The 14083-nt window shown below is 43.5% G+C and overlaps 1 protein-coding gene and 1 long non-coding RNA gene across 8 annotated transcripts in view; one reads left to right on the top strand and one right to left on the bottom strand.

The window, feature by feature from the left end:
- LOC128420146 (uncharacterized) overlaps positions 1–13561 on the bottom strand; it is a 41280-nt gene extending 27719 nt beyond the window's left edge. The window contains exon 1 of one of the 2 annotated variants that reach the window (XR_008331983.1): positions 13467–13561. This is a non-coding gene — a long non-coding RNA (uncharacterized LOC128420146). The remainder of the gene's footprint in view (positions 1–13466) is intronic. The other variant, XR_008331982.1, reaches the window with a different exon arrangement.
- Positions 1–14083, top strand: part of ZMAT4 (zinc finger matrin-type 4) — a 300023-nt gene that overhangs the window by 200776 nt on the left and 85164 nt on the right. The gene's annotated exons all lie outside the window — the stretch shown is intronic.

The following is a 14083-nucleotide window of genomic DNA, read 5'->3' as shown; positions in this document are numbered from 1 at the left end:
TCCTTTTCAGTCCCTTTCTCCCAGGTGAGAGACAAATTGACTGCATAATAAACCAGGTTTGCAACTCTCAAAAACCCAAACTTCAGGTGGGCTTGAACTGGAATTATCCAGGAAGAAAAAAGGAAGCCTATGTGTCAGCACCCAGGTTCAACTGGTAACAGAATAGCAGCATCAGCTCCAGGTTATAGGAAATCACTGCCAAAGTGCCCTCAGATCTCCTCTACCTGCAGCCAGTCTGCACATTCCCACACCAGCATTGGGGAAGAAATTCTATTCAGTTTGCATTTAAAGGGGGAAGTAATTTATACTTTCCAAAACAACATGTGAACCAAAACACAAGCTATCCTTCAAAATTTGCACTCTTCAAATTTTGCAGTGCAGTTCTCCAGTCAAGCAAGGTGTGTTTTGTTACCAACCACCACAATCCCTGTTGTGCCACACAGGGGATTCCAGGGGTCTTGGCCCTCAGCCAGGATCTGTGCTCCTTTGGAGAATTGAAGACATGGCAAACACTGTTGTAGCTTTAAGAACTATGGTTTATTCACCTATTTACACCTTCATTCTGCATGGAGGGAGTCCAGATCTTACAGTATGGTCATTTCAAGAGGGGTTTGTTCCCCACAGAGGTGAAGCCCTGGAGTCCAAGGCATCTCTCCCAGCCAGTCTTTAGGCAGCCTGCCCCTTGGGTCTTTGTTCTCCCCCACTTCTTTGCCCCAGAGCACCTTGCTAAAAAGACTCATTTTCTGTCACCTCTCTCACACACCACATCCCCCTGACAACTGCTTTCTGCCCAGGCCCAAGATTCCTCTCAGATGGGCCATTAACCTCTTTTGTCATGTAAACCCCTCTCTCCCAGGTTAGGCCCTGGTTTTGAAAGAAAGTATTCCCTGGATTAGGGACGCGGGTGGCGCTGTGGGTAAAACCTCAGTGCCTAGGACTTGCCGATCGTCAGGTCGGCGGTTTGAATCCCCGCGGCGGGGTGCGCTCCCATTGCTCGGTCCCAGCGCCTGCCAACCTAGCAGTTCGAAAGCACCCCTGGGTGCAAGTAGATAAATAGGGACCGCTTACTAGCGGGAAGGTAAACGGCGTTTCCGTGTGCTGCGCTGGCTCGCCAGATGCAGCTTGTCACGCTGGCCATGTGACCCGGAAGTGTCTGCGGACAGCGCTGGCCCCCGGCCTCTTAAGTGAGATGGGCGCACAACCCTAGAGTCGGACACGACTGGCCTGTACGGGCAGGGGTACCTTTACCTTTACCTTTTATTCCCTGGATTCAGCTAGTGTTAAAAGCTAATCAAGCCTTTTAATTCTGGGAAATAGCCAAGCTAGCTCCCTCCTGAGCTGATGGGGGATTAAGGGTCTTGGTGCAAGAGGCAAATGGGTACCCCCCCCAAGAGATAAAGCCAGTGTTTAGCATAGAGTGTTTGGGAGTGATGTGACCTAGATGTAAAGTAGCAACTGGAAAGAGAGCCAGAGCAATGTTTGAGAGCAATGTTGGATTTGTTTGAATCCAAGGCTGTGGCTATAGGAGAAACAACACCTTTTTGGGGTGTTGATGTTGTCACACACACACACACACACACACACATACCCATACCCATACCCATCGCAGACTCAGGTTGTATATATGTGTAGATAAACCATATATCATAAAGACACCCCAGTCTCCACAGTGCCTCATTCCCCAAAGGAAACATGATCCCTAGGGAAGCACCTGGAACCCCTGGAATCTCACATAGTTCAGAGATTGGGGTGGCGTGCAACAATATATTGGCAAAATAACACGCACAAATGCACTATATTAGGGGAAATTACCTTGCAAACAAATGAATATTGTGTGTAGGAAAAATTGCAAATAAAGATTTGCATAGGAGGGAGAGAGTCAAACTAAAATGCTTATGAATTTTCACAAGGTAAACAAATCTCAAAATGGTATGGCAATGTGGTGAGATGAATTTAAGATTGGGAAAAGGGGAAATTGAGAGAAACTGCTCTCCACCCATTGTGGCCTTAGCAGGAGTAGCAAGGCTGCTGCAGGAGGCGTTGGGGGTGGCACCAACACCACTGTCATCTTCTGCAGTGTGTCCTTCATGAGTATCAAATTGGTTCAACCTTTCTCAGCCCTCTGTCCCTAATGTAACTACAACTCCCATCAACCCAATGTATGCAGTTTTCTGAGGTTCTTGCAAAAAAAAAATGGTTGGAGGAAAAACGTTTCTCAAGTCAGTCTGAGGGGCCAGAAAATTATCGTCCCCTTGCCAGAGTGCTTCGTCTAAACACAGCTCCCTTTCCTTAAATCACAGCATGAGGACCCCAGCAGAATTGACCAGTGTGAGAAGAAAAGGAGTGGTCCTATTTCCATATTAATCTATTTTGTTAAGTAGAAACATTTGCATTTAAATATGTGTTTCAATGTGTGTTTTATCAGTAGATAATGGTGTGTGCCAGATGGGTTGCAGGTTTCCCTTTCCACAGCCCAGCCAGCCTCCTTTGGCCTCTCTCTGGCTTCCAGCTCTGGAGTGACACCAAGGTCTCTGCTGGCCTGGAGCTCCCCTTTCCACCCACCAAATGCACAGGCAGGCAGAAGGGCTGGAATCCCTGCCGGTCAGAATCAGCAAACATATCCAAAGTGGGAAGCTCTCCCAAATGGGGTTTTCTGAGATCCCAAGCTGGCGCTGTCATGTCTACAGCTCCAAGATAGAGCAGTCTTGTGCATTTCGCTTGGGAGGAGATACTCCCAAGTCCACCTCCTTAGGCGGTTTGGGCTGTATGGGTTATATCCAGTGGAGCACTAAGTTAAAGTTACTCAGCGATATAGTAGTTGTGCTGGTGAAATGTTTTGCACAAGTGGAACATAGTTGCTCAAAAGAATGCATAAGCAAGCTGCTGATAACTTCAGGGCACAATAGTCTGTGCAATCTGTTGCATAAGTTTCTGTTGCACAAAATTAGAATCCATCTGTCTGCCAGCACGAGAGCTCTGGCCGAGAAACTTGGATACAACCCTGATTGCAGTGGCATGTGGGGCACCCTGGCCATAGGAACATAGCAAGCTGCCTCATGCGGATTCAGACCATTGGTTCATCTAGCTCAGTGTTGTCTACTCAGGCTGCCAGCAGCTTTCCAGGGCTCCAGACCAGGGGCATTTGCAGCACTGCCTGGAGAATGAGCCGGGAACCTTCTGCGTGCACGCATGCTCTGCCACCACCCTGTGGCCTTCTCCCCGCTCGTCTGTGCGAAAGGGCTGTAGACCCACAAAGATGTCCATTTCAGACGTGTTTTTATGGCAAAGAATGTGATGATTGTTGGCACTTAAACAGTAATGAAAACAAGAAGATTAAAAAATGTTTTCACACACAAGGGGACCTTTAGCAGCTCTTATTAATAAATTCTCCTGGTACATCAATAGCGGGAAATATTTCTGTCAGGCAAGCTAATTAAACCCAGGAGCAACTTCACCACTAAAAATAGCTCTGAAGCTGCTGGACTCTCAGCACAGGCATTTTGTGCCATTAATGAAGGACTTGCTGCCACTTCCCATGAAACATCAGATCGGTTTGTGGTGGACACTGTAAACAAGTGCAGAGACACCCTGACGTTAGAGCTGCCTTGCCATGGACATGTTTTCTTGGGAGGAAGAAGCCAGAACTTATTTCTGCATAAACATGCATGAGAGGACTAGGATGCATGTTGGTAGATACACCTTCAGTAGTCAAAATACTATGTATGATAAAATCAAGAATATGATAAAATCCAGTTTAAAACATTTTCTAATTTTCTAGTCCCTGGGTTTTCAAGGTGAAAAAAAGACTTTATAATATAACTTGCCTGGTTATTGATAATATGCAGCTTGTTATATAGAATATTTATCAAATGTCAAAGGAGCATCACATATGTTGCTTCAGCAATCCATGCAACAGTCTTTATTTTTATTTTTATTATTTATTTATACATTTTCCATAGTTTGATACATCCACTTTACAGTTTGCAGCAGTCTTTCATTAGTTTAGGCTAGTACCCCAGCTGCAGCTTCTTCTAGATCCGGGATGGGGAACCATTTTTAGCTGGGGAAAGGGAAGTTTCTTTTGGTAACAACTTAGGAAAGCATTTAAGTGAAGGCCAAAACTAGATATAATACTAGATGTGTCACTTGGAAGCACATCAGGCATTTAATTTTTTAAATAAAAGACATGTTACAAGGGAGGCATGATTTTCATCTGTATACAGTCCTTGGGGAAGGAGGGTTTAAAGCATCCTTTGCCAGCAATGTTTGATTTCTGGGGCTATAAAGTGAAGGCCTATGCAGAGTGTGGTGGGTTAGCTCTTCATAGTTCCCATTCAGTTCTGTGGAAGAATATAAAAAGGGGCCACAATCTGGAGACTGTAACTAATGTTTTTGCTCTACTAGCACAAGAGCACTTTCACTAATGGAGGGGTGAGTTTCAGTGTTGCACAACAGAGGAATCCAGTGCAACAGTTGCATTAGCAGCAACTCGTAACGCAACAGATTGTGCAATCCATTCTGCAGCAAAGTTATCAGCAAGCCTCTCATGAATTATTTTGGGAAGCCAACTTCCGCTGGCACAAAACATTTCTCCAGATGAACAAGTATACTGCTGACTGACTCTAATGTAGAGCTGCATTAGAAGTGACCCCTGGGACTTGAGATGGAACAACATCAAGCCTTCACATCAGTCAGTCAGTCAGTCAGTCTTTATTGTTTCAACCATAAGTAAAAGCAGAAAACAAAAATTGGAATAACAATTGGGAGGGGGAGTCACCATAGCAATACAATCTTACTTATTCATCACACTAGGAGAAAGTAGGAAATTGGCTCAAGCTTTAAAAGCAAATCTTGCCACTGCTACAGGGGTCTGAAAATGGAAGAAAGTTGGTGCTCTGCAACTCAGACCAGCCACCGGCGGCATTCACCTCAAGAGAAGGATCCTTTGCATCAAATACTGGTCACAGCAACAAGAAGGAAGAAACAGATTTGTCACCTCCAGGGTTGTCCACAAATATTATATTATATTATAATTTATTATATATTATATATTATATTATATTATATTATATTATATTATATTATATTATATTATAATATTATATTTAAAAGCATTTCTAAAACATGTAAAAAAACAACAAAAAACCTCAAAGCAATGTACAACAAAAGCCAGGAGAACAGTAGCGCAAAAATATATGAAAACAAAAACTTAGAATTCAGGCAAATGAAGACAGGGTCCAATCTTGTGGGTCAGGAAAAGCCTGAGCAAAATGATACTAAGGCATCTGAAGCAAGCAATGATCAACACATATGGCAGAGGGAAGGGTGTTTTGTGATACAGTGGCAATTGTGGAAAATGCCCATTCTCAGGTCCCTGCCCCATGATATTCTTTGGGGTGCGGTACCATAAGTAGAATTTCCCCAGGTGGTCTAAGTCATCTTTCAGGTTTATACAGGGGCTGGCAGCCTTTCAGGTCCGTTGCCCTTTCATGGTGTACCAAGGCTGTGGCACCCTGAGGATAGCTCCCATGTAGGGAGATTGAACCTCACACCATCTGTCCTAGTGATGTTGAGCATTCCACTAGATTGTCAGTGCTATAATAGAAGCAAACACTGTAACGAAGCAACCTAGTGTATCCTCCATCCTAACCAGGGTGGAGGGGACTGTAGCTCAGTGGTGCAGCATCTGCTTTGTATGCAGAAGGACCCAGGTTCAATCCCTGACATCTCCAGGAGGGGCTGAGACTCCTGGCCAGATATCCTAGAAACCCACTGCCAGTCGGTGGAGACCACACTGGTCTGGATGAACCAGGGGTCTGACTCAGTATAAGGCAGCTTCCTGCAGATATGTTCAGTAGGTACCTGTTTGGCTCTCCAGTCAGTCTCTCTCTCCCCCCCTTTTCTTTCTTCAGTTAGCATTCCATGACATCCTCAGTCCTCCCTGGGCTGGGGGTTGTGGGTAGAGATTCCCCCCCCCTGACTTTTTCAGTGTTCTCTCCCTCTTGCTTCCATTTCTGGCTTTAATCCTGTCAACACTCACCACCTGTGTTTGTTGTTAGAGGGAGCGATCAGCTGACTCTTGGCTATGGCTGTTCATCAGCTGTGACATGTGATTGAGCCCTGTGGCTCATAGCTATTGGCTCGGCAATCTGTTGCCAGCCCTATTATGTCCTCATAAAGGTACTACAAGAAAATTGTTGTGAGGCTAATAAAAACATACCAGATGTGCACTTGAAATTCACAGCCTCTGTAGGGCACAGCCTCAGTGATAACTTAAGGCAACCCAGTTACGCATAAGAAGCAGGCAGATTATTGCTGGAATTTCACAGCTGATGTGTGAACACTTCTGAAAATGCATAAGAGCAGAGAGTTTATCTGATTAAAGATTAAAAAAGTGTTGCCTATTTAGCTCTGGAGAGAGGAAGGAGTGATTTATTTTATAGCCGATACATCAGAGGAAGTAACACAGTAGGGGTGGAAGAGTAATTTAGGTTAAAGAAGCTTGCGTGTATGGGAACTAATGATTATAAATGGAACGTTAATTAATTTGGCTTGGAAATTAGGGAGGGAAGGATTTCATACAGTCACAGGAATCAAAAAGGAAGTTTCTTACTAGAGTCGGATAGATTTATGGAAATTGTTGGTTTTGCTCTTACTGCTGGGACTCTAAGTGTCCCCCAACCAAAGACCCCTCCTGGCATGACCTTTGAGAATGCCTGCTGCTTCTGTGCAGCTCCTTCCTACACTACGGAAGCAATGTCAGAAGGCCCACATTTGGGAGAGGATGAGAGTACCCTGGGCAGCAAGGCAGGCCCTATCATTAGGCAGGGTGAGAAAACCGCCTTAGGTGGCAGGTGCTGGGCAAGGGGGCAAGGGGTGAGCATTCCCTCTACTGCCTACACAGCCTAATTTGGCTCTTATATGTAGAAAGGGAGGGCACCATCTCACCTGTTGCTTCAGGGAGCAAAATAACTTGGACCAGTCCTAATGTGCAATGATGGTAAGGGGCAAATGCTGTGAACTCCTCAACCATATGTTGTCGAACTCACGTGTTACTGAAGCTGCCGTGCTGCAAATATAACTTTATTCCAGCCTGTTTTGGTAGTTCTCCTTTTAGTGAAATAGGATTGGTCTTTTTATTCTTGCTGACGGGTGAATACTTTTTATTATTCTTATGGTTTATTCTATGTTATGAATTTTGAAGTTTGTTAAGTTTTTCAGTACTTGAATATTTTGTAAGTTGCTTCTTTGAGGTATTTTGTAAAAAATGATGAGAAATATTAATATTGATATTACTAAAAATAGCAATAGCAACAACTTGAGCAGAGTCTCTAAGAGATATTCCACCCATTGTGCAGAATGTGGCAGTAAAAGTGTGGTATTTTTACACTTCAAAAATCCTAGCATTTTTGCATAGTTTTGGGTGGAAGATGAACTGCTGTGGAACAGAAACAGTGCTGCATGCAATGATACAGAAGATAAACGCTAATGGCACCTCAGAGTCACCACTTGTCTTGTGCTGGGGGTGTCTTTCCATTTCCCTCAGTAGTATATTATAGTATATAAAAACTGTACATTTTTACAGTTCAGGCTTTCCCCCCACAAATTTTTACTAGTTTTCAAACAATTTAACAAATCCAATTCAATTTCAGTACAATATTCCCTTAAAATTTTGACATCCCACCCTTACTTCCATGATGTTTCTATTCAAATCATTCATCTACACCCACAAATGTAATATTTAGCTAAAACATGTATCCTACATTACATTCATTTATCATTCTCATTCCTTTTATATTTCAAGTCCTGCCTGCAATTTCATTTGACCAATATTTTCCTCAGTTAATTCAAAAAAGTTCTCTTATTTTTGCTGTCAATTTTGCCATTTCCATATAGTCCAATAATTTCAAATCCCACTCCTCTTTTGTTGGAACTTCTTCTTTCCATTTCTGTGCCTAGAGATTTCTGGCTGCGGTGGTGGCATACATAAACAATTTAAGCAACTTTTTGGGGCCTGTGTCACTATTATTCCCAGTGCTTTTTTTTCTTAAAACATGTTTGGGGGTTCTCTCATTTTGACTCAAGAAAATCACCATTTTATAGTTCAAATTGGGGAAAATAAATACAGTATGTCCCCACACTGCCTTTAGCTCAGCATCCCACTAAAAAAAGAGGGCGGGAGACTGCGGTCCCTCAGTGGCTCAGCGTTCAGAAGAAGCCACCTTCATCCAAACAGCAGCAGCAGCTGTAGTAGCACCAAGCTGTGCCAGGGACTCTGTGAGGGGCAGTGGGGGGAGAGGGGAGAGACAGCAGGTCGCCCTCTTAAGTCGCATGCACACAGGCACTGCCACGCACCCCTCACGCCCTCTCACAGAGCCTCTGCTTAACATCTCCCACCTCAGAGACGCTCCTCATGAGCCGCTGAGAGGCCGCCCTGCCTCCAGGCTGCTTCCATTCAGCCTTAGGCGCGTGCGCGCCCAGGAGAAAGTGGTGCATGGGGGCAGAGAGAGAGGACGCCACTGGCAGCATTCCCTCAGTCACTCTGCTCGGTGCCAATGCGCCCCCGCCCCCTCTCCCAAAGGCCAGCCAGGATCCCCAACTAAATACGATGCGCTAAGGAAAAAAAGGAACTCACCCACAAAGAGGATGCCTCATCCTCTTTCTGCAGGGCATGTAAGCTACCCAAATCCCCCACTACTACTGCTGCTGCTCCAAATGTTTAGGGGTACCCATCCCCCCGTGTCCCCCCAGAAAAAGCACTGATTATTCCCAAAATAAATACTTCAGGCTTTTTGCTGATGTCTATTTTAAACATTTCTTCAATTCATTATGTATCATTTCCCAAAAGCCTGCCACTTTTTTACAAGTCCACCACATATGAAAAAATGTCCCTTCAGACTGTTTGCATTTCCAGCATTTACTTGAAACAATCTTACACATCTTGGCCAGTTTATTAGGTGTTAAGGACCCACCTGTATATCATTTTCAAATCATTTTCCTTATACATTATACAGGCAGTATATTTCATATCTAATTTCCACAACTTTTCCCATGCCACCATATCAATATTATGTCCCAGATCTTTAGCCCAATGTATAATTGCGGGCTTAATCAGTTCATATTTTGTTTCTCATTCTAATAACGTTTTATACATTTTCAGAATCAGTTTTTCTTTGCCTTCTGGCACTCTTAATTCAAATTCATATATTTGGTCTATTAAACCATATGTCCTATCTTTCTTAAATAATTCATTTACTTGGTGGTATTAAAGCCATCCCGTCACCCATTCCTGAATTTCTTCCTGTGTTTTCAATTCACAATCATCTCCAGAAATCCTCTCTCTCTATGTACCCCATTCTGCTTCCTTAGTCAATTTATTTTGAGCACATGCCTTTGTTGGAAATAACTGCAATGGTATTTTCCTTCAAGAAATTTTTTATATTGGATCCACACGCTATACAAACTTCTTCTTATAACATGATTTAAAAATTCTCTGTGGATCTTGACTTTCTCCTACCATAAATATGCATGCCACCCATAACCTTCTACATCAAGTAACCTCGTGTTTTTCAATACCATCCATTCCCTCATCCAACTCAAATGGGCTGCTTCAGAGTATAATTTTAGGTCTGGCAGTGAAAATCCTTCTTTTTCTTTAGCATATGTTAAAGTTTTAAATTTATTCCTGGATTTTTTCCCCTGCCAGATAAATTTAGATAGTTCTTTTTGCCATTGTTTGAAGCAGTTCATATTACTTATTACTGGTATTGTCTGGAATAGGAAAGACATCTTAGGGAGCGCATTCATTTTTATAGCCGATGTTCTTCCCAACAATGAAAACTTCCTTCTTTCTCATCTTAGCAAATCTAATTTCATGCTGTTCCACACTTTTGCATAATTATTTTAATATAACACTGCATTTTTATTTGTTATACATATACCTAAATATTTCACCTTTTCCCCCTCCTTTACCCCAAGTTCTCTTGCAGAACTTTTTTCATATGCTGATCCATAGTTTTCACCAACATTTTAGTTTTATCCCTATTAGTATAAAAACCAGCTAAATCACCAAATTGCTTTATCATTTCAAATAGCTTTATCACATTAACCAAAGGGTTTACCACAAAAAGAACTACGTCATCTGCAAATGCCCTTAGTTTATAGGTTTGTTGTCCAATTTGGACACATCACAGCATTTCACTTTCTCTTATGTTCCTAAAGTTCAGGCTTACCATTTCACAAATATGATAGGGTTTGGTGAATATTCATTACATGCAAATTGGGCTTCCTTGCTGCATTTGTCATCCAGAACACTGAGCTTGAATGCAATGGAAGCCCAGCATGGGTATGTATTTTTGGCTGGAAGGCTGCTAAATTTTGTGATCTTTTTTGTGATCTTTGAGGAAACACAGCCCAGAATAACTAAGGAGATAGTACAAGAATACTTGGCTGGTTTAGATGTATTCAAGTCTCCAGGGCCAGATGAACTGCATCCAAGAGTATTAAAAGAACTGGCAGATGTGATCTCAGAACCACTGGCAGTCATCTTTGAGAATTCCTGGAGAACAGCGAAGTCCCGGCAGACTGGAGGAGGGCAAATGTTGTCCCTATTTTCAAAAAGGGGAAAAGAGAGGACCCAAATAATTACCGCCCAGTCAGTCTGACATCAATACCAGGGAAGATTCTGGAGCAGATCATTAAGCAAACAGTCTGTGAGCACCTAGAAAGGAATGCTGTGATCACCAATAGTCAGCATGGATTTCTGAAAAATAAGTCATGTCAGACTAACCTGATCTGGTTTTTTGACAGAATTACAAGCCTGGTAGATGAAGGGAACCCAGTGGATGTAGCCTCCCTTGATTTCAGCAAGGCATTTGACAAGGTGCCCCATGATATTCTTGTAAAGAAGCTGGTAAAATGCGGTCTTGACTATGCTACCACTCAGTGGATTTGTAACTGGCTGACTGACCGAACCCAAAGGGTGCTCATCAATGGTTCCTCTTCATCCTGGAGAAGAATGACTAGTGGGGTGCCACAGGGTTCTGTCTTGGGCCCGGTCTTATTCAACATCTTTATCAACGACTTGGATGATGGACTCAAGGGCATCCTGATCAAATTTGCAGATGACACCAAACTGGGAGGGGTGGCTAACACCCCAGAGGACAGGATCACACTTCAAAATGACCTTGACAGATTAGAGAACTGGGCCAAAACAAACAAGATGAATTTTAACAGGGAGAAATGTAAAGTATTGCACTTGGGCAAAAAAAAAAAAAAAAAAAGAGAGAGAGGCATAAATACAAGATGGGTGACACCTGGCTTGAGAGCACTACATGTGAAAAGGATCTAGGAGTCTTGGTTGACCACAAACTTGACATGAGCCAACAGTGTGACGTGGCAGCTAAAAAAGCCAATGCAATTCTGGGCTGCATCAATAGGAGTATAGCATCTAGATCAAGGGAAGTAATAGTGCCACTGTATTCTGCTCTGGTCAGACCTCACCTGGAGTACTGTGTCCAGTTCTGGGCACCACAATTCAAGAAAGACACTGACAAACTGGAACGTGTCCAGAACCAAAATGGTCAAAGGCCTGGAAACGATGCCTTATGAGAAACGGCTAAGGGAGCTGGGCATGTTTAGCCTGGAGAAGAGGAGGTTAAGGGGTGATATGATAGCCATGTTCAAATATATAAAAGGATGTCACATAGAGGAGGGAGAAAGGTTGTTTTCTGCTGCTCCAGAGAAGCGGACACGGAGCAATGGATCCAAACTACAAGAAAGAAGATTCCACCTAAACATTAGAAGAACTTCCTGACAGTAAGAGCTGTTCGACAGTGGAATTTGCTGCCAAGGAGTGTGGTGGAGTCTCCTTCTTTGGAGGTCTTTAAGCAGAGGCTTGACAACCATATGTCAGGAGTGCTCTGATGGTGTTTCCTGCTTGGCAGGGGGTTGGACTTGATGGCCCTTGTGGTCTCTTCCAACTCTATGATTCTATGATTCTATGATTCTAAAAACAAACTAATCTCCTAGAGTTTTAATTTTTAATGTGGCTGGAAGCATCTTCTAATTTATGACAGGTTCTATTTGCAGGTGGTCTAACTGTCATGGCTGTTACTGATGGAAGCTGTGCTTGTGTTTATGGAGTGAGAGAAAGATGGCAGAATAACTAAATAAGAGGTGCCCAACATAAAGGGCCTCAATATGGCATGCAGCTCACCTCTCACACTCAAAACATGTCCATTATTTTCAGGGCCAATAATGGTAGACTGGATCCATGGTCTTTCAAAGGCATTCCAGAAACCTCAAGTGATCCAAAATATGGAGTCCAGATGTCATGGACTGGTTGGATGCAGGGGAATGGTGGGAGGAACCAGCTGGGGAACCGCCAAGGGAAGAAGGCTCAGAGCATGGGGAGCGGTGGTGGGACAATGATGAGTGGTCAGAGGGAAAAGACTGGGAAGAGGAGGTGTCACTGAAGGGGTAACAGGGCTTAGTGAGCTGGGAGAGTGTGTGGCAGGGAGAAGTCCAGAATCGGAGGGTGAGCTGAAGCAGGGGAGGGAGGGGAGGGAAGCCAAGAGGCAGAGAGGAGTCAGGCTGCAGAAGGTGTCTCCTCCTGCTGCTGCAACAAGCTCCCCTCTCTGCTGGTCTCCCAGAACCAGAAGAGGCATGAAGTAGAAGGAGCAAAGACAGGCACAGTCTTTGATTGCTTGGGGGGAAACCAGAAGAGGAGGAGACAAAGAGAGCTGTGGGGAGGTGAGGACCTTTCGTCTTGGTAACTGATCCATGCAGCAAGACCTAGTGGGGATGAGTTCCTGCACTCATTAGGCCTGACACTCTGCCAAATCTGTGCAGATCCTGTTCTTGTTAATAAAGGGTTAACTCCAACGTGTACAGTGCGATTTACTGCTGGCGTACTCCGGTCAACAGACTATTATCTGGGCCTAAAGATTGGAGCAGTCGTTTCTGATCTTATGCCATCTCCATTGGTCATCTGTTTAAGCTCAATTTAAAGCATAATTTAAAGCATTATTACTATTACTATTTAAGCATATTAGTTATTTTTTACTTGTAAGTCTCCAAGTGACTTGCTTTGGAAAACATATACATAAAAACATTATGCCACAGAAAAGAAGAGAAATTCATATAAACATTAACAGTCAATATAAAATATTAAAACATGATGATACTCCACCCAAGAGAAATAGAAAATTTTGGTACCACCCTAGCAATGAAATGACCTGCAACCCTCCCTAGCCCAGAATAATAAGACACATCAACATGGCAATTTTGTTTAAATGGCAATCCATGCCAGCAGTGTCATTTTGGTTGATTTCCCTTAAAAACTCAACAACTTTTCTGTCCGGATTTTCACTGTTTGAAATATGGCAACTCCAGTCTGGCAGCTCGGCTGTCCTTGCTGAGAGAGCAACCAAAATGCAGAGCAGGGAGAGATGGCAAAGGTTTACATACTCTGCTGTTGTCCTGGCTTCTGCTTCTCCCATGTAGCTGTTGTGTATAAATGGCCTCTCGAAATTCATCACCACTGTGTGTGGACAAAGGAACTGGGAGGACTAATTTCTTAAATTCCTCCAGGGGGAACAGAAATTTCTTTTTTCCCGCTCCCAAGGTTTGTTTTAGGTTTTTTGGTGGGATGTCAGGGCAAAGGGCAGAAGCTGTCAGGCCACCATTCTACATCCTTCACAATGCTCTGGATGTTGTGTGTCATTATGGGGTGCTGTTGCTTCTTTGGGTCAGGGAACAGCATCCACTATGATTAGATGGTAGACTATATTCAGCTGTAATTTTGCAGCATGGTCTTCTCTTTCTGGGGAGGGGGACACAGTGAGAAAACTAAAAACATCTCAGGCCAACACCCCTTGAAAAATGTCCTTGAGAAATTTGGGCTCAAGCTTAGCATAATGTGTTTGATACAAGCTTGCAGCATCAGTGTTACTCACACTGGGGGATGCTTTGGGGGTGTAAGAGGCAGTTCACAGGAAATGAGTCCACTGTCAAAGCTGTCCATCTATTCCAGCTTAACCCGGTTTTCTGCTACCTGTCCCTGTTTGACTTCTGAGGATGC

The sequence above is a fragment of the Podarcis raffonei genome, chromosome 8 (assembly GCF_027172205.1).
Source record: "Podarcis raffonei isolate rPodRaf1 chromosome 8, rPodRaf1.pri, whole genome shotgun sequence".
Classification (NCBI taxonomy): domain Eukaryota; kingdom Metazoa; phylum Chordata; class Lepidosauria; order Squamata; family Lacertidae; genus Podarcis; species Podarcis raffonei.
Note: the sequence above shows the minus strand (reverse complement) of the source record. Positions and strands in the feature narration are given on the sequence as shown.